At 33.3% G+C, this 22,154-nt stretch overlaps 1 protein-coding gene across 3 annotated transcripts in view; it reads left to right on the top strand.

The window, feature by feature from the left end:
* LOC123690818 (ras-related protein Rab-37) overlaps window positions 1-22,154 on the top strand; it is a 66,052-nt gene that overhangs the window by 23,957 nt on the left and 19,941 nt on the right. The window contains exon 1 of one of the 3 annotated variants that reach the window (XM_045634883.1): window positions 3,047-3,168. The exons of the other annotated variants lie outside the window; for them this stretch is intronic. The gene's annotated coding sequence lies outside the window, so the exon portion shown is untranslated. Of the gene's footprint in view, window positions 1-3,046; window positions 3,169-22,154 lie in introns of those variants that run through there. 3 annotated transcript variants of the gene reach the window in all.

Here is a 22,154-nt window from a genome sequence, read left to right as displayed (position 1 = left end):
TCATTTAGGTACATTACAATTCTTTATAGGTAGATAACAGATTTTTACCGAGAATTATTAACAAAATCTCAGTTTGAAAATAACAAGTTACTTATACCGTTTTTTTAATATTCTTGTGACATTAATATTTTTATTAATAAAGTTTAGCGCGACATAGTAAGGTAAAGCAGTTTCTTAATAAATATCCCCAACTTTGCCTGAGGGCGAAAAATTAACAACCCAAAACTCGTACTTTAGCGAAGTTTCATTTATTATACTGCCTTGAGTTTTACAATTAAAATATTACCTATTATTATTATTATAAATTTGTAAGACTAAGGGCCGATTTTTCAATGCCCAGATAAACAGTCTAATAACTACCCCTCAAATAGATTTATTCAATTGCTTATCTTACTCATAACGGCTCGCCTATTTTTCAATCGTGATTTATTTGATGAATAACTATCTGACCAAATATTTCCATATTGGCAGCTCTGCTCTTGGAGTGGCGAAACAAACATATTAAATTAGTCAGGTTAGAGCGGGATAGAGTCAACTTGCAATATGTCAACAACCGTCATTATGACTCACGTCAGGAGTGCATTTTAAGTTTATCTTGTGTTCTATGATTGTTGATTATTGTTTTGATTCGAGTAAAGAGTTTTGATTAAATTTGTGTTAAAATTTATATATTTTACGATGGAAACGACATAAAGGCAGCGTCCGGCAAATTTTCAATGGCATGATCATCAGTAGGTACTATCAAAAACATCAATTTCAATATGATTTTAATTGATAATTATTTTATAGAAAGAGGCTTTATTGTAAAAATTCTACGCTCTATGTTATTACATACGAAAATATCCCAAATTTGACGCGTCAGTTGTCAACTCAAACGTCTAATCGTCGAATAGCACGCTATCTGGCCGTTGGAGCAGCAGATAGATTTATTCCTCAAATAACGTAGTTATTCGATAGATAAGTCCTATTCGTCTATTGAAAAATTGAATATTTTGTTAACTGAAGAATAAAGTCTATCTAGCTGTTTATCTGGGCATTGAAAAATCGGCCCTAAGGAGTTTTAACATGACTCTTATCAAAGAGACTAGTGTGAGAACATATTCACAATATACAAATACAACCAGTAGGATAACTCAATACAAACGTTCGGATGGCTCACGAACACAAGCAAGCGTGTTTACACGCGTTTACGAGAATCGTTAGGGTATTATGACAATTGATAGATATGTATAAGAATACCATTACGATTCTCGTAAACACGCTTGCTTGTGTGCGTGTGCCATTTCCAACGTTTGTATGAAGTTTCCCTACTGGTTGTATCTGTATATTGTGACATAATCCTGCAGGAAGGATTAGGTAGGTACTAGGATAACAATGTAAAGCCACAGATTACTAAATAGTTATGATAAAGCTCCTTATCCGGGTAACGTGTGAGCTCATTACTGTTCTGTGGCTTATACATAATTAATATATAGTATACATTATATAAATACTGTATATATACAATATACATTATATAAATAAATATTAAAAAATACTGTACTTACCAAAATTTTCTTGCAAATATCGGGGTGCAGTTAAAATTGTGTGGATTTACAAAATAATAAACATTTTTTAAACCTTTCTTCAACAGTAGGTATGATAATAATTTGTACCTACTTATTGTATACTTTACTTATATATATTATATGGACTTAACAGTTAACAGTAATTTATTGCTAAGTAGGATTTTAATTTGAAACCAACGCTTACTTATAGCAGCTTAATTTATAATGAAAACAATCCGAGCAGCAAAAAGTATTCAGAGAATGGCGAATTATGTATTTGCATATTATTTATTTGTGGTTAATTTATGGTAAATCGCTTTGTGTAATGCAAAATCATTATTTTAATGGCCTTTAAAACCCTTCTTGTTTCTGCTTTGTAATGACTACCTAGTTTTTAATGTGACTGTTCATTTGTCGAAATTAATTTTTTAACGTCCATTTCAATATTTTTTGTCATATCAGTCCTGTTCATTTTAACGGATTAAAAAGTTATTCAATAAACCACATAAATGCTAACTTTCGAATTTAAATTTACGGTTACATAATTCTTCTCTCGAATGAAGCATGAAAGGTAAATTTTATTGAAAGTTCCACATCATTATTTTTAAACGACTTGTCTGTCTCGACTCCATTTAAAAATGCAAAGCCATGGCATATTTTCTGCTTTCCTAAAACGAATATCACAAAGCAAAAACGAAAATAATATCGTAAGTTCCTCAGGGACGCCATTGTTAAAATTCCTATAGCAATTTTTAAATTTGACGTTTTGCGAAACCTTTCCGTTCTCGAATTAAAACTATTGAAGCGTATTGAACACTGACGGCGAAAAAATCATTTTTCCTTGTGACATGTTAATTGAAAATGTAAAAATGTTTTTACATTTTCCTTACATTGACTTTTAAAGTGTATACCTACCTAGGATTAATTGATAAACTAATAAATCTTGAACATTAACAGAACAGTTCTTCTATTAAAAAAGAACAGTTCTTCTATTAAAAAATAGGGAAGCGTGTGAAAGATAAATTAATTACACAGTATTATAAATCGTTATTTGGCTTTTATACATGACATGTAAATTGGGAAAAGTTTATATCACTTTGTACCTAGTCTTTAAATCATAAGGGCGAAATTTAGGTAAGACATCCTTTCATTATAATTTATAACATGTGACATGTCCCAAAATTACAAACCTTAAGTACCTACCTATCTACCTAATGTGAAACACAAACCAGGTTGTCAATGAGACTGCTGTTTCTAGATACCAGATAATATCATTAAACGAATATTAACTGCAAATCCGCAAACTCACTTCGCACATCCATATTTTCCCATAATTAGTCAGGCACAAACCGCATCCAATTTGTATCATCGGAGCTCGTAGCTCAATGCCGTTGCCGGAGCGACGCGAGAGGGGACTGTGGAGAGAGGGAGGCATGGAGGCCGGGAGGGCATCCCTAGTCGGGACAGGAGCGGTCTAGGATTTACGACCAGTTTCGATAGGACGAGAGGGCGCGTTGACGCTCTCCCACGGGAGCTATCAAAGCGCGGGAAAGTTCGAAATTTCAAAGTGACGTCTGTCAATAAAATTTTTCTTCTTCTTTTGTGTCTGGCCAGTTGGAAGGTGTTTGTTTTAATGCGTGTTTTAATTATGTGTTTATGCTTAATTAGCTTATGGATTTTTATTAATTGATACTTATACCAATACGAAAAATTAAAAAAAAAACATTGTGAAATCTCTCAAACTACGCAAAATTAACCATTATGGTTTGGATGATATACCTAATACCTAAGTGTCTAATTTTACTTATATGATTGACTCATCTCAATACCTTGAGAAGTAACACATCGATTAGATTATAATATCTTCTAGTACAAAATATGAAATTAAATTTGAAAAGATTCGTACATACTAACTTTGAAAACTTGGGAGCTTAGTCTTGAGTAAACAATAAATAAATTGGACAGATAGCTTTTTGTTGATTATATTGTAATTTGATTGATCGCTTTTCCTTTTGTTCTCTGAAGCAATCTTATTAGAATACAAATAAGAGTAAATAAGGAAGTAAGAAATAATAATTTGCTAAAATTCAATAATTATTCATGCTTAATTAAATTTTAAAACGAGATTGATTTTCTTTGTAAATGACAAATTCAATCGTATAATTACAAAAAAAAAAAGTTATGATAGTAAATATACTTAGACTTTTATATATCATCGTGACTTTGTTTACTAAACTTAGGTACTTACCGACTTTAATAAAAAAGTCGAGAATTCCAATTACAAAATAGCTTAATCATATAATATTTCTCACTTAGGTATCCCTTAGTATTTTAAATAATATATACATTGCATTGTTCATCTACTTAATATTCATACACACACGTGATTCAAACATGACTTTTAAAACAAATGTCAAAAAACCAAAACATACGACCATAAAAAAACAAAAAATCAAAAAAATAAAACAATACATTCTAAAAATCCGTTCTCTCATTCCGTCACAAATATCTGAATGCAATTCTATTAACATACAATTACAAGATAATAAATAGATATATATCGCTGATAAGTGATAAGTGTCCAAGCGGTTAGATCGTAATTGGAGTAATAAAATGTGGCAAGTGTAGCCTGAAGGGGCGAGCCCTCGGCAGTCGGCCCTTTGGTTGTGATTAAGCGAGTCTTAAAACTGGTAAAAGAATTATGGTTTATTGAGCTAGTGCTTCTGGTTTTGTGAGATTGGAATATTGTGAAGAAGTGAATTATTGATTTTTTTGTTAATTAGCTTAGAGCTCTAGTTTTTCGGGTTCAAATCTCGTAAAAATACATAAATTCCTTATTGGTTATTCGTTGATGTATTAGGTCATACACTAAGCAGTGCTTGCCGTTTCTTAGTTTTAAATTTTGTGAAAAAAATATAACTTAATTGATTTGTAGAATATGTTATTTAGCTTCCATTTAAAACCTCTAGGTATTAGTATGATTTTTTTCTAAATAGTATGTATATCTATAACATCCAAATTTTAATACGTGTGCGTACCTATATGTGTCCACTTACATTACTATTTACTACCCACAATAAATGCATAGAACCTTACGTGTAAAACGTAGAACCTATGTGCTAACAGTCATTGAATTACGATAATGGCTGTAGTGGAGAGATTAAAACTAATGATTATAAAGACATGTGTATTAATATTGTAAATTACACTTTAAAAGACGGGTGATATAATATAGTCAGTATATAAAATTCTCTCTAGGAAATATGCCGATTATCAATACTTCCACATCTTTTGAACATTGGTAAAGATTATAAATTAGTTATCCGCATTTCGATCCCTGGAGACGAACTAAGTAGTCTGAGGGCTGATATCTCACCTAATTGTCTTGAGCAATCGATGAGTGAAACAGATGTGAAAAACATCTGTTGAACAAGGGACGCGGGAATTTGTTAGCTTATATTGCTTACCTATAGAAATAAGTGAGTTATCTAAATATCGGAAATTATTGCAAAATATACGATATTATGAGTTAATCTATATATATAAAACTCAAAGGTGACTGATATAGTGATCTATCAACGCACAGCCCAAACCACTGGACGTATCGGGCTGAAATTTGGCATGCAGGTATATGTTAGGACGTAGGCGTCCCCTAAGAAAGGATTTCCCGAAATTTTTGCGGGAACGGGGAAAAACGGGGATGCACGTACAAAGTCGTGGGCGGAAGCTAGTTATCAAATAAGCTTATTATTTATACCTACCTACTTTTGTATAAAAATTAAAAATACAATATTGTAAGCCTTTAGCCTGAAACTGTATAGGTATATGAGAAACTATTACCTACTTACAATACTTTATGGTGTAGCGGCTTTATATATTTAGGATAGCGGAAATTAAACACCGGATTGACAACCTCTTTATATTTGAGCCAATTTAAGACTGAAGTACAATTAGTGACACAATACATATTAATGTTATATGATGCATGACCTAATAAGTAAGCTGTAATGTGCTGACGGCACATAGCTTTCCCCTAAATTTGGAAAAAAATTATAAGTACATTGAAAAAATTTTTTTTAACATTAATTAATATTACTTGTATAATATAATAATCATCACAAACATAAAAAATAATCTTTATACATCAATAAGCATGAACTTTAAATTTCTAATCACAAAATTGTCTAAGAAAATTGCAAAAGGTATATAATATAATAAAATGTGTATATAAAAGTGTATAGCAAAAAACAACATTATACAGTTAAAAATGTAAATAAAACAATAGAAATAAATGTAAAAATAAAATTGAAAAGTTAATATAAACATAATGCATTGATATAAAAAATAAAATAAACATGTAAGTACTTCTAATTACAATTTAAATCTTACGACAGGTTTAACAATGCGACCTGATCGTGTTACAGTCGGCAAGTTGTTTACATTAGGCGCTTGGGCTACCGTATTCGGACTATAATTGTCATCAATGTTTATTATAAAGGCTGGTTTAAGTCGATCAATACTAATTATGTTCTCTTTGTCTGCCTGTAATATTTTGAAATATTTATCATTTCTTTCCAAAACTTTGTAAGGTCCTTGATATGGAGGTGTCAGCGATTTAACCATTTTGTCACAACGTACAAATACATGTGTGCATTTTTGCAATTCTGGGTGAACAAATATATTGCGTTTACTGGACTCTCTTTTAGGAACTGACGATATGTTGTGTATTTTCTCACGCAGTTGGCTAAGGAATGTTTCACTCTCGGAAATATTAGGCTTTTGCAGCTGGAAAAAATCTCCGGGTAATCTTATTGCTTCACCATAAACCATTTCGGCGGCACTTGTCTGAGTGTCGTCTCGTAGACTCGCCCTTAGTCCAAACAAAACAGATGGTAATTGTCCAACCCAGTCGACTGTATTACCTCTACACATAAGAGCTGTTTTTAATACTCTGTGCCATCTTTCTATAGCACCGTTCGCTTGCGGGTGATATGCACAAGTCCTTATCTTTTTAATACCCATTCGCTTTGATAAATTTGTAAATAAGCTTGACTCGAATTGTCGTCCTTGATCGGTAGTTATCCGTATAGGACATCCAAACCGACAAATCCATCCTGTATAGACAATTTCAGCTACAGTCTCTGCTGTAATATCTTTTATGGGAAAAGCTTCTGGCCATGAAGTACTTCTGTCGATCATGGTTAGAATGTATCGATAACCATTGCAATATTGTAAAGGACCGACGATATCGATATGTAAATGCTCAAATCGGTCGCTTTTCGTAAAAGTTCCAGTAGGTGAAATAGTATGCCTATGTACTTTGGAACGTTGACACTCTATACATGCACGTGTCCAATTGGTAACATCTTTGTTTATAGATGTCCATATAAATCTGTCTCGCAAGAGTCTTCGTGTCGTACGTATGCTAGGATGACTAATTCCATGTATGGCGTTGTAAGCCGATATACGAAATTCTTCAGGCAAATATGGTCTTGCGTTTTGCATAGTTACATCACAATACACTGGCATGTTACTAGGTGGTAAAATTATCTTTTTAAAGTTTAGATTTTTCGATTGTAGTAATAATTTGAGTTCCTCGTCATTTTCTTGTGCTTTAGCTAGTTTTTCATAATCGATGGGCGATGGCATATCTATTGTAGCTATCCTTGATAAAGCGTCAGCCACTACATTTTCTGATCCGCTTATATGCTCGATCGATGTACAAAATTGCAGTATGAAATCGAGATGACGTAATCTTCGCGGCGTATCATTTTTGCTGACTGTATTGTTTTTGAATGTATGAATTAAAGGCTTGTGATCAGTATACACGGTTAATGGTCTGCCTTCGACCATATATCTAAAATGTTTTATAGCCATGTATATAGCTAGCAACTCTCGATCGAATGTACTATAGCGTTGTTGCGCTTCGCTTAATTTTTGTGAAAAAAATCCGAGAGGCTTCCATGAGTTTCCTTCTCTCTGTTGAAGTACTGCACCGGCACATGTGCTAGAACAATCAGTCATAATAGCAATAGACGCGTTTGCAGCGGGAAATGACAATGTAACGGCACTTTGAAGGTTTTGTTTACATTGCTCGAAGGCTGCCGATGCTTCATCAGTCCATTGTATCGGACTTTTATCTTTCTTACCGGAGTTATGAATATATTGATTAAGCTTTGACTGTATTTCTGCAGCATGAGGTAAATGACGTCTATAGAAATTTAGCATTCCTAGAAATCGTCTTAATTCTTCGACTGTCTGTGGTTTTGGGTATTCTTTTATGACCTTGACCTTATCTTCCAATGGTTTTAATCCTTGTTGTGAAATGTTAAATCCCAAAAAACTTAATTCCGTTTTGCCGAATTCACATTTTGATAAGTTGATAGTGATTCCAAATTCATTCAAACGTTCGAAAACCATTCTTAAGTGTTTTGTATGGCTCTGGTGTCCTGATGATGCAATGATGACGTCATCGATGTAGGAAAATAAAAATGGATCGTTTTCCTCGCTTTTCTCGCCATTACTATTTTCGGAATTAGTTGGAAAGTGAAGGTCACGGAACACAACGTTGTTTAAAAATCTTTGGAATGTCTGCGCTGCATTTTTCAGACCAAAAGTCATTCTTTTGAATTCATATAAACCAAAGGGTGTAGTTATGGCTGTTTTCTCAATATCTGATTCGGCGACACCAATATTATGATAGGCACGTTGCAAATCTAGCCTTGAAAATATAGTTTTTCCTGCCAATAGGTATGTACAGTCTTGTATACGCGGTATGGGATATCGGTCCGGCTTAGTTATAGCATTTAAGCGTCGATAATCTCCACAGGGTCTAATATCTCCGTTCTTTTTCATTACTACATGTAAAGGACTGGCCCAGCAACTTTTTGAAGGTTGACAAATCCCCATCTCTTGCATTCGCTGAAATTCTGCGCGAACTTTATTGTATTTGTCAGGCGGTAGAGGTCGCGGTCGCGAAAATACGGGTGGGCCGCTTGTTTCGATGTGATGGACTATAGAATGTCGTGGAGTCTCTATGAAACGCATTGGCTTAGTTATGTTCGGAAATTGCGATAACAGATCACTATATTTATGATTAAAGTCGATTGTGTTCACTGGTATATGTTGACTCAAAGTTACTGAACCGATTACACATAAGTTTGTAACTGTATCAATTAATTTTTTGCGATGAATGTCCACTAAAAGTTTGTAATGTCCTAAAAAATCAGCACCTAATATTGCTTGTTTCACTTCGGCTATAATAAAAGTCCACCGGTAAGGTCTACGTAATTTTAAATCTAATGTAAGTGTCTTTACACCATAAGTCTTTATAACGCTTCCGTTAGCAGCGTATAACTCGTAATTATCGCACTTCGGTCGCTTATGCAGAGTTTTAGTTACAGGTATCACTGATATATTTGCTCCCGTATCAATTAAAAAATTTAGTCCCGATGTTCTATCGGTAATGTTAAGGCGGTGCGATGGCTTAATAGTGCAAATCTCCGCCTGCGATTGCACTCTTTCTAGTTTTCCTGCTGTTTAGTTTTTTTATTCCAAGCACACGGCTCTATACATTTGTTAGCTTTATGATAAAATCGCGCGTGGTAATAACAAAGACTGTCGGCGCTCCGCGGCTCACGCCGTATCATGTTACGTCCCCGGGATCTTGAACTAGAGCGATTTCGATAGTTATAATTTCGTTTTTTATGTTGCAATCTATGAATGTTCTGTAATTGCATCACTTGCAGAGTCAATTGAGCTATTTGTTCTTGCAGCACGGTAACGGTATCAGCTGACGTCGACGGTTTGCTACTAACCTCCGATATTTGATTAGGTCTTATATTTTCCATAATTTTATCTGCAATCGTAGCTAAATTTTCCAAATCTTTTACGTCGGTGACGGCGAGGACGGAGCGTACTGCGGCTGGAAGATGACCTTGCCACATGATACTCAGCGTTTCATCAGGAATTTTTCCGCGGGCCAAATCTCGCATGCGCCTCAAGAGTTGAGAGGGTTTTTCGTCGCCAAGGTCGATTTCGCTCAAAAGTTTTTGGAGTTGCCGGTTTTCTGATTCTTCATACACTGCTAATAATCTTGCTTTTAAGGTGTCATATTTCTTCGTTTGGGGCTGCTGAAGTAATATGTCGCTTACTTGTTGAATGACGTCTTTTCCCAATTTCGTGACGACTAAGTTAAATTTCGCCTCGTCGCTTAGTTTTTGAGGTGTTAAGATGGCTTCACACTGCACAAACCATAAGCGAGCTTGATCGCACCAAAATTCCGGTATTCTAGATGATACTGTTACTGTTGCTAACTCGGACGCTGGGTTTGCTGACGGAGCTCTATTTTCAGTTGTCATTTTTATATTCTTATGGCTTCGTGTAAAGTCCGGGGTCACGAAATACGTTATCAGGTTGTCGTCTTGTCAGGCGTTGTTGTTTGTCAGGTGTTGTTGTCGGGGTCACCAAATTGTAGCGGCTTTATATATTTAGGATAGCGGAAATTAAACACCGGATTGACAACCTCTTTATATTTGAGCCAATTTAAGACTGAAGTACAATTAGTGACACAATACATATTAATGTTATATGATGCATGACCTAATAAGTAAGCTGTAATGTGCTGACGGCACAATGGGATATAACATTACAACGATGTCAAAGATACATAATATATGTATATATAAATACGTTCGGAAATAAGTGAAAAACACCTAAATATATTTAGTGAAAGAAGACATTGTCGTTTCAATTGATTACTTTTCCACTAGTTACTTTTCTACGGATTTCATTAAAAATTTCAAGTGCATTGCATTAGAAATAGTATAAAGGAAACATCAAACGTCAATCATTAAGTTCTCCAAATTAATAAAACATTTTTGTAAAATTAATCTTTTTGTTGGAAATATAATTACATTCTGTTACTGAACGTAAGTAACGGGCTGTCAAGCCGATGAATATTAAAATTGCATTTTCATTCATAATGAAAATTACATTTCATACACGATTTTTCCATTGCTTTTTGTTTGAACTGTTTATGACCTGAACGCATGTATATGGTTACTATATATGTAACTTTTCATCAAAATATTACAATTTCCTTTCGCTTTTATAAATTATTATGACTGGCAAAGGCTGAGTTGCTTATCAAGGGTTCCAATTACTTCCATAGAACATAGGTGGTAATAGGTACACTTAGATAAATTAATGTAATCTAAAGCGAAAATGTATATTTAAAAAATGTGACTACCCTACATTTGCACTACGTAGGGTTGGCGGCAGTTGGTTTTAATGTAAAACAATAATGACTGTACTTATTTTTAATGCATTCAGTAAAAAAAATCTGCTTTGGGACACGGGCCTGTTTACACGAATATAAGCGTAGTAAGAGACGCTTTGGTACCCTAATGAAATATAAAACCTTATGTTTTAGAAAGCGGTTCACACTTCAGTTACTTGTTCTTATAAATCCTTCTAATCCTTTCCATAAACACGAAAGTTTTTCAGAATGTCTCGGTTAGTGTAAGTTACTCTTTCACGCAAATACAGTTGATCCGATTTCTATGAAATATGTTAGTTACATGGATAGATGTGACATATTTCATAGAAATACAGGAGAGAATGTAGGCTACTTTTTCCGAGTTACCAAGCAAGTAACACCGCGATCACTAATACACACATACATAATTTTAATAACGTTTTCATTTAAATTGCAACACAATCGTTAGATAACATTAAATAGCCTTGTTTTATGTGATTAAATCTTACCTCTATAATTCAATTCCTTCGTTAATAATTAAATGAAATGATAAAAGCAAGCGATGTTCGATATCTGCCAATCAAGGGCTTCATAAATATTACTTTATTGTTCCGCGTTCCCACTGATAGGACATTTATCTGTTATTATAAAGATATGATATCTATAACTATTTTTTTAATTAACTAGCTTTCCGCCCGGCCTTGTCCGCGTAGTAAAAGTTGTCAAATTAATTAGGTACTTCTTACCTTTCTCTAGAAACGTAAGATCTACTGGAAAAGCAGGCTGACAATCAGTGCAATACCTAGTTTATTATATTAGTTTACGTTGCGTATTTAAAATCTGTCCATATAAAAATGTATCCAATTATTGACTTTAAATAAAACTGATAAATGATTTGATACAAATATTTTCTCTGTGCGATGACTATTCTACTGCTATTAGTAAAGCTAGTAAAAAGTTAGGCATTTACAGCACTTTGATGAAATCCATCATCTCTTTGAGCTTTTAAATTTTTAATAGCGGTAATATAATTCGATATTTACTGTCGAGTGCATTAATGAAAATCTCTGAAACATAAAACAGCAAATGCGTGTGTGAGTAAGTGACAACACTCGTGTGTGTTCAGTTTGTGAAACCTATATATATCTACGCATACACAGCTTGAGTCGCTTGTTTGATTTTCAGGAACGACATTTAGAAAAAATATTTCAGTGTTAGATAGTCCAATTATTTTATTGTCGAGCATGCTTCGGCACGAATTGGGCCACGCTCGCACCTGGGAAGGTACCACACCCTCACAGAATATCGGCGCCATAGTGACAGTTTACTGTCGCGTTCCGTACGGTGAGTGAGGGGTCCGGAGGCCCACATCCCTTCCCATCCCCTACCCATCCTCTCCTTCCCTATCCTCATTCCCTCCCATCCTCGCCCCCTTCTCCCTAAATCCTTCCAAATCCCTTTGAGGATAGCAACTCATCCACTTCCCAGTGGAGTGGATGCTTATGGGCGGCCAGGCGACGCGTCTGCTCGGTTGCTATCCAAACATAAAAAAAAGAGAAATGCCGTAGGCTATATTATCATCACGCTATAAAGTCCAATAGAAGTGTATTTTCATCGGAATTTTCTAATGTTTATTATCTAATACAATTTGGTACCACTTTTTGACTCATGGATTTACCATCCCATTTTATTTACATTAATCCACCAACTATAAGTATATGCATTCCAATATTATTTTTTCAAATTTTTCATTGTTTTAATAAGGTTTTAATAACTAAAAAGCTACTATTGCGAGCACGTGTATCACCCTATAACCGCTAAGCCAAATATCCATAAGGCATATTGTTATAACTACACCATGCCAAGGTCCACAGTTTCCTATTGGAACAGTAATTGCCCGCCGACATAATTGCGTATTGAGTTTGCAGATTACTTCGAGAACTTTCTTAAGGGCCAATTTAACAATGGGACGCGTAATTATCATAATCATTTGCGTAATTTCTAACAGATAATTAGAGGTAGAATTTTAAAGCTTTTTAGAGGTATATGAGATAATTTTTGTGGAGTTATGAATATAATAGCGTATGTTTAATAGATCTAGCTCGTTGCTTCAGTAATATAATAGACTAACCTATATTTACTATATTTAATCTGCAAAATTGCACCCAAATCCGTACTTAGCCGTTTTTGTGTTCTGAGTAACAAACATTCATTCATTTTCAAATACTTTCGCGTTCATTAAAGTAGTTGTATTATGAAGGATTTATACGCTTTTCAATTGAAATTCCATTACTCGGCCAGAGCAACTTCGCTCTAACATTTACTGTGAAAATTGCGAAGGAACTCTACCCGAATTACTGTCTACCGAGAAATACAACCTAGGATTCGAATTCTAAAACGCTTTCCAACAGTAAGTAGGTACATCAATTTAATTATTTGAAATCTTTGTTTGTTTGCAAAGTGTTAAGAAATAATACGATAAAATGTTTTTTTTTTCTACAATATTTTGAATATTATGAAGTTCTATAAAATAAAGTAAATGCGTAGTGTGAAAAAATTACGAAACAGACTTAATTTTATTAGAGTAACTGTTACCTATTATTTCTTTATTATGTTTTGTAAATGAATAAAGTATTTTTAATTTTCCTTACAAAAATTTATTATAATATTCAATAGAACTTCCATTATAAATCAATTTTACGAAACCCGTGTACCAGGAAAGCATGAGCTTACCGCAATGTATCGAACGATTAATTTAAAAATTTGCCTCCCAAGGCTCCCTTTGAATGGCTGTCACTAGCAGTGATTATGTAGCAATCTTGAAGACAATGTGAATGTGAGCTATTGTTCTGGGAACAACGGCACATACACTAACATATACAGGATTTAGGGATTTTCGCTAATAGACCCTAATTAAAAGGTCTTTGTGAGACAATATTGAGTAATTGCAATGTTTGTTTAGTGAATTGTTTACTAAACTAAAAAAGTGAAGTCCCATGTCCCCTAGTGGGGTAAGGGGCAGATGCATTATACATCTGTTTCACTGATCGATTTTCTTTAGGGACAAGTAGGTGATCAGCCTTCTGTGTCCTGCCAGACACAGACATTTTTTTTTCTTCGTCTCCACCGGGAATCGAACCCAGGACCCTTCGGTTCTACGCTGACGCGTTAACCACTGTACCAAAGAGGTGGTCACAAAATCTGAGCATAGGTATTATGTTGGTATTATTATGTATTTACTGGTCTTTAAACTATAAGTTTAATTGGAACTCATAAACTGTGTAGCGTATTAGTTAAATTTATATTATTAGACGGTAGTTGATAAATAGGTACTTATGTTTTATAGTAAACAACGCAACATAGTAAATTTGAAAACTAAAACAAGTGAAAACAAATACGCGAAACTCAAATTGCTCAACTTTTCAACTGAAACTGAACACAAATATGAATAACATATATTTGTTTACATAAAACAGAACATGAAATAAAATCTGAAATTAGATAGTTAGACACGCGACACTCCAAACTGATCTTTCTCTTTAAAAAATTTCATACCGATTCGAACAGCTGTTTTTGCGTGAAAGAGTAACAAACCAACATCCATAAGTAGTATATAATATACTACTTTTTGACATTATAATATATTTAAAATTAAATAGAGCGAATTGGCAATATCTGTTTTAATTTGATTTCTTCTATTTTCATTGTCATATCTTACAAAATAACAATCAAAGAAATAAACTCCCATAGCATTTACAAAAGTAGTATTGTTACAGGTCAGGGATCAATAGTAGGAACGTAACCAACGCTATAAGCCGATCGTGGGGCATTCGATATAATCTTCTGTACGAACAGAAGCATAAGCAGGATAATAGAATATGACTCCAATTTACCTGAATCGAAACCTAGTGATTGCGTTTGATCTTTACTTTGCAGATTCATTTGCTTTTGAGAAAGTTGAACGTTGGTAAATCTTCAAAACCGATATTTAAGGATTTTGAGTTATTTAAAAGAAAACGAAACTATGTATAATATTATAATATTACCTACTTATAGTTGTTAGTTAAAAAGCGAAGTCAATAGGCGAAATATCTTTTGATCGGGTGACCATAATAATTGTTTATTCGCTCTACCTAACGCGAAAAATGAAAATATTTTTATGTAACGTTATAAAAGGCAATATTAAGACTTAAGAATGAAGTTCTGAGAATTTAAACTGATCTGACGATGTTCCCGCCAGAACGTTGGATTTCTTTTTTGTAGTTTTTAGTATTAAAATTTGCTTCTCCATATTTAATATCTCCCTCCAATATTTAGGAAATATTTATGTATATTCTGATTACACTTTCGATATATTCAATAGCTTCTTACGTTTCAAAGACGAATATTTGCTCCAAATGTTTGCTGATCCCTCAATATACTGGAAATTCCGTAATACACCTGTACAAATACGATTTTCGGAAACGTGTTTTCATATCACAAAGTGAAAATTCATTAAAATATCAAAAACACGTTTGCACAAATATTTGGAGAATATGAAATTCTTCGTTTGTAAGAAAAAATTTGTAATAATATAGGGAGATATTTCATAAATTTGGTTTTTACAACGTATTTATGGGGAGATATGTATTTCTAAAGCTTGGTTTTAAAATAGGCTTTGAAGTTTGATAAGTAATAAAAAAATTATATGAAATGAAAATGTGGCAAGTGTAAATTTTTTATTTTATAAGACTTCTTCCAGATTTACTTTTGAATCGTCATTACATCGTTTCATCATTTACCATCGGTTCAGAAAAATATTCTGCTGCAAAGGCAATCCCTTTGCATTAGAGGAATAATTCCGCCATTGAACTGAAAATTGTCCCTGTGTACTAAAGTACTGAGTAACTATCATTTATATGAAATTGTTACTAAGATAGGGGGTAAGAGCCGATTCTAACAGGAATATGAAGAACATTACGCGCGTTTTTTACAATAATAATAATCTAACTACATATTATAGTTATGACGTAACAGCCTCATGCTGTTATTGTGTTTTTAACGTTAATTTTAGGTAATCTTAAATTAGTTCTCCTAGCAATAGAATTCGAGAGATGCTCTTTTATACGAACCAATTTCCCCAAAATGTTATTCGAACCCTATTCAGTTACCCTACCGGAAAGTTCGGTTGATTCTAATTATTATGTATGTTGCTAACGATATATTGTGTGAAGTAAAAACAAGGAACAAATAGATTCCTTTTGTTCTCGTTACAACGTGAGGGGATAACGAAGCTTCCCCTGAACAAGGGAGACCATTATTTTGGAATGTTCTGGTAATTATAAGTTTTAACGTCGTGTAAAGTAATTTTATAATGAGCAGCCAATCAATAAGGTAAAAGCTTGTTAATAACATACTTATAGCCTTAGAACATAACATAAATTAGACGCCTAAGTTTTTGTTCATATAATATTTTAGTCTAGAGTTAAAAATATTCGTACAATAGATTAGTAATTTTTCTTGGAAGAGCGACAATTAATTCATGAAATCTAAAAATTAATATTTTTTTGTATCCAATAGGCAACTGGCAAATAGTATTTTTTTATTTGTATTTTAAGAAAAGTGGCAATTTTATGTTAAGTACCATTAGCAGGTAATATTTGTTTTCAATTATGTTTTACAATGACGCGATGATTTTTTGTTTTACAATAAATACTTGTAAATATGAACATTGTCACCATATCGAGTCCCTACATCCAAATCCTACAGAACCAATTTTACATGCATTCAATGAGCCGATTGATTCGACCCAATTTCCATTTCAACAGATAGTATGTGGTTTAAATTCGTACAACCCGTGTTAACTGTTAAAATTTGATGAATTGATTTTCATTTGTCGGATTTTACAAACAATTTTGTTTTTTTTTATAAAATATTATAAAAGAACTCGTGACAAAATCTATAACATACATACAAATAAATCTAATCGATTCATCAGTCATCATTCGTATTAAAAGAAGGTTATTTTTGCCAAAAATATTTCTCAATAGAAAATCGAATATACCTAATTATGTTAGACAGAAAAATCGAATTTTAAAGGGTCGAAGATAACATGGCATTATTACCTTCTAGTTTTGCAAGGAAATATTTTTTTAAAAATCTTACATTGCGTCCATTCGTAATTAAAGTAGAGCTTCACAAATCCAATCTTTGTAAGTAATAAAATAATATAACTACATGCCTCCCTTTTATTTTAACATAAATACATTTTGTATTACATAATAACACATAAATTCACTGAACCGACTCGTGCAAACTAATCCAGTTTAAAGGACGTAGTAGAGCATTTAATAATATTTACAACGATTCATTTAATATAAAAATGTTAACCTGAGAGTTTTAAAATAGTATCAAAATATAGTTGGAATTGTATACTACAAGTTATCGGTTGTAGAAAACCAATTTATTTATACAACCCCAACTCGAAACTATTATTAGATATTTTAACATACCTACTTATTAGATATTATTTTATGTCAATGAAACCCTGTTGTGACCCAGTATTACTAAATTTTTATTAATTGTAATTATTAAGTTGCACTAAGAGACAATACTAAAAATTAAGACTAAATACCTACACCATAAAAAAATATAAAACAGGTCTATATTTAAATCGGGACAGTCCATAAAAAGCCGCAACTCATAGTCTCTGCACCCTCTAACTAAAAATATATCACACCTGTATTGAACAGACCGACTCATGTGAACTAATTCACAGTAAACGCTTTAATCAGAGACCGTGTAATGGAAACTCGCTGATAACTTCTGTTTCTGATAAAATTCGTTACTTTCAAAGTAAAACTCTTCATCTTTGTTAAGGCTTGTTACTTGTTCAATACGTAAGTTTTTGTATATTAAAGTTTGCCAATTACAACATATCATACCATGGCTAAATTAGGAACGTATCAGGATAGGAAAGCAATCCGATATGCTCTACTAGACCGCTAAAGTGTATCAATTACATATCAAAGCCGTGTGTATAGGCTTTAATAGACAACTGTTCATATCACCGTCATGCATGTGACGGCGCAGATCTGTGACGGAACTATCTAATTGTGTATGCATGATGTCATATAGTGGCATGCTTTTCAATACAATTAATTAATGCTTGACACCTTCCACCGAAAGAAACACCTGATGTATCAACTATTCCTTGTTAGGAATAAATTGGAATATACAAACAACTTTTCTAGTTTTTCTTGTTACGTTTATTACCTACTCTGTCTATGCAGTACCGAAACTTCTCTTTCAAAACATGCTCTGCTTTTGTCAAACCCAAAATTTATAAAGGCAAGTTTAATCCATCGCGCTTGGCACATTCAAAGGTCAATCATATCCACGGTAGCAGACACACAAAGCAGTTATGAAAAAACTTGTGAAAAATTGCGCCTTTGAAGGATTTCCCTGAAACGCTTTGCCAGCTAAAATTGATCCCTTCATATTTGTGCTGCGAATTTGGATCTCGCTTTTGGTGGCACGTGTCACGAGAATATGGGGAGTTATAATTTTATTAAGTTGTTTTTGGAGTTATGGTAAAAGTTTAGAAAATAATCTTTATAATTCATTTAACAGAATAGAAAGAAGAAGTAGAAGTCAGTAGGTAGGTAACATTAATCAATAATCATAGGCCATAGCACTGACATTTTATATAAGTACATATATAATACAAGAATACATAATTATTTAATATCTGTTTGTTTGTCGACGCATTAATAAATGTTCTATGGTATATAAGATTATAACCAATTATTATTTACTACTAGCTTTCCGCTCGCGGCTTCGCCCGCGTTTTGAAAGAAAAACCCGCATAGTTCCCGTTCCCTTGGAATTTCCGGGATGAAACCAATCCTATGTGTTAATCCAAGTTACCCTCTATATGTGTGCTAAATTTCATTGTAATCGGTTCAGTAGTATTTGCGTGAAAGTAGGACTATTATTTTGTACATCTAAATCCATTTTATTAGAATGGTCTAAAAATGTAGGTACTTACGTATACTTAATATTGATTAGGTCTGTAATAATGCAAAAAACCTTCATTCACAGTAGACAAGCTTCAGCAATTGTGGCTTGAATATTTGATTCCTAACTACATCAGCTACGGGCTATGATCTGCCATCTCGTCGGATGCTTACTTCAATTTCAAATTGAGTTCGTGACAGCTTTCATGCTAATAATAATAAGGTATCCCTTATGGTAACGAAATGGGTTATATTATATGTGTTTATAAATTGAACAGTTTTACTTGAATATAGGTATGTTTAATATGTATAGGATTGATAATAATTACAAGTAACTAGCAAACCCGGTGAACTCCGTTTCGCCACCTTATATGTTTATTTGTTTAAATACCACCTTCATAGTTTAAACACCAAACGAAATGTTACATAAGGCGCTGTATGTGAAAAATGATTTTCCCGGTATTCCCGCTTTTCTGTTGAAATTTTTACTGAATTTGCTACAAACAAACCTCACGCAGCCAGAGACCTTTCCAACGAAATGCAAATCCGTGGAAATCGGTTCGTGCGTTCTGGTATCGTCAGGAAGGAAAACACGACTTATATAACGTATAGTAGAGAAGAAGATTTGATACAGGTTCTTTAACAAGGGTTTCTGACTTGCTGATAGAAGCACGGATATATTATATACTTTTTGACGAAAATTTTCATGCACTATTTGTTATTTTAACTGACTGAAAAGCTGGTCAAAAATATTCAAAAGTTGTGAAAAAGGCTCTCGTTAAACATGATAAAAAACTAAAGATTTATAAAAGAAGCTTTGGTAAATTCTCAATTAAGTTTAGATAACATAAGGCGCAAGCTGTCACAAAGTTGCTCAATTAATTTGTGTTTCTTGTCTATTTTGTGAAAGAAAGAAATAAGATATGACACAAATTTATTTACTAAAGCCTATCAAAGTATATTAATTAAATAGTGTTTAGTTTTAATTTCACGTGTTTATTTGACACGTAACGTGAAATTAAATGTTTCAACATCATCTATACCTACTTATGTTATAAAGCTGAAGAGTTTGTTTGTCTGTTTGTACGCGCTAATCTCAGGAACTACTGGGTCGATTTGAAAAATTCTTTCGGTGTTAGATAGCCCATTTATCGAGGAAGGCTAACAGGAGCGGAGCAATGCGGGTGAAACCGCGGGGCACAGCTAGCTAAAAATATAATGCGTATGAGTGAGTAAAAATTACTCACTACTTAACCCCTTACCGCATACAGAGCCATATATGGACGACGAAGTTTATGAATTTTTTATAGGCTAACTATAAACAATATCTAAAAAAACTACCTTACATCTTAAACAGCATTTCATCGAGAATTGGAATGTAATTAATTTATACAGTGTAAATATTATCCATCAGATATATTATAGATTTAGTCTAGCGCGTGCGACGGTTTGGGTGCGCGGAAAAAACCGTGATTTTCAAATTAAGATTTCAATATCAAAAAGGTGAGTAAAGCCATGAAAAAAAATATTTCTTCATTCTTTAGTCTTTCTAAAATAAGGTAAAACATTTGGTTAGGTTGTTTTTTTGCTTTAATCATGTTTTTTTGTACTTTTCCAAATCTGTCATATTTGGCTTCGTATGCATTCCGTCCAAAATATATTATGTCATATGTGGCTGGGTATGCATTCAAGCACAGCATTCAAGGATACTTTCACTGATTGTTCCAGTATCAATCCTAGACACTTTTATCTCACTATGCTAAGCATGTAAATATTATATCATCATCAATAAATACAGACTCATGCTATATGCCACTGTATGATTTTTAATTAGCCGTTTCAGAGCAAATGCGAAAGTCAGGGAAAGCTCTTATTACCAAAAGACGTGGTCGTCTCTCAAAAACTTAGAAACATCGGCATCTCTGGAGTCTCCTCAGTATTTCTGACTCGCCAATTACCGCAAAAAAGCTACGAAAAACTCCTGCAGGACATCTAGATTTTCACTTTGATTCTGTACGGTCTGATGGGATTAGTCATTACCGAATTTGGAAGAAGAACGCCCGTCAGCTATGCCTATATTGTTCCAATTTCGTTCCTTCACGTTATGTGAAAAATATAACGTGTTTTTATGTTATAATGACAAACGTAATTGTTTTAAGCAATTTCACGAAGTATAAGTTGGCTGTGATTCTGGGTGTTATTTAGGTATCCATATAAAGTACTAACATTTCGCCCGCGGCCTCGCCCGCGTTTTCAAAGAAAACCCCGCATAGTTCCCGTTCCCGTGGGATTTTCGGGATAAAACCTATCCTATGTGTTAGTCCAAGTTACCCTCTATATTATGTGTGCTAAATTTCATAGAAGTCGGTTCAGTAGTATTTGCGTGAAACAGTAACAAACAAACACATACACATACATCCACCCTCACAAACTTTCGAATTTATAATATAAGTAGGATAGGATTTATGTAAAGTATATGTAGCATATCAGTTGACTAAGCATTCAGGATACAAGCTTAAGTTTAGTTTGGGGCTTAGCAACCGTGTGTGTGAAATTAATCCGGAATATGTTTTTATTTTATTAATTAGTTACTTTTTTCTAATTGCATACGAAGCCATATATGACAGAAAAAATACAACAAACACTGCATACGAGTCCATATATGGCGCCGTTATATATTTTCTATAATATAAGTAAATAATTTTTTTTCTCAATTTGATCTCATAATGTAAGGTCTAATAAACACTTTTTTGCAAAAAAATAATTTTTATTTCATCTCCTTAATAATTCATGCAATAAGGGGTTAAATAGACAGCCAGTACCTAATTAATAAAATCGTTATCTGAAATGTCATGTCTCCGCTCCAAGATTAGGTATCAAAATCAAGCAAAGGTTATATTGATCCATCGATAACTGAATTATAAAGCGTAGGTGAGAGGTAATGTGATTTATCGTATGTTTTTGACGACTTAATGGAATTGCTTACAAGTTTCGTAAATTAATTAATAAACTATGGCTTCAGCCAAGCGATGCTTAAAACAAACAAGATCGTAATATATACATTTAATTAATCTATGTTAAATTGGTAAAGGATCGGTTAAATTACACTATTATTTTGATGTAAATTCAGTATTTCTATTCGTAAATCAATATTGAAATGTACTGGGAATTTCTTTCGATTGTTTTTCAATGCGATGCGCTGCGTAATATTCCTTCTTAATTCTTAAAGTTTACCTACTGAATAGTTTTTTCTTACAACACATCTAAATATTCTCTAGTATAACTTGTACACACAACAGCCCTCCGACGATCTCAGCGTGATTTTGCTCATAGCATGAAAGCTACTTTCAC

The sequence above is a fragment of the Colias croceus genome, chromosome 4 (assembly GCF_905220415.1).
Source record: "Colias croceus chromosome 4, ilColCroc2.1".
Taxonomy (NCBI): Eukaryota; Metazoa; Arthropoda; class Insecta; order Lepidoptera; family Pieridae; genus Colias; species Colias croceus.
Note: the sequence above shows the minus strand (reverse complement) of the source record. Positions and strands in the feature narration are given on the sequence as shown.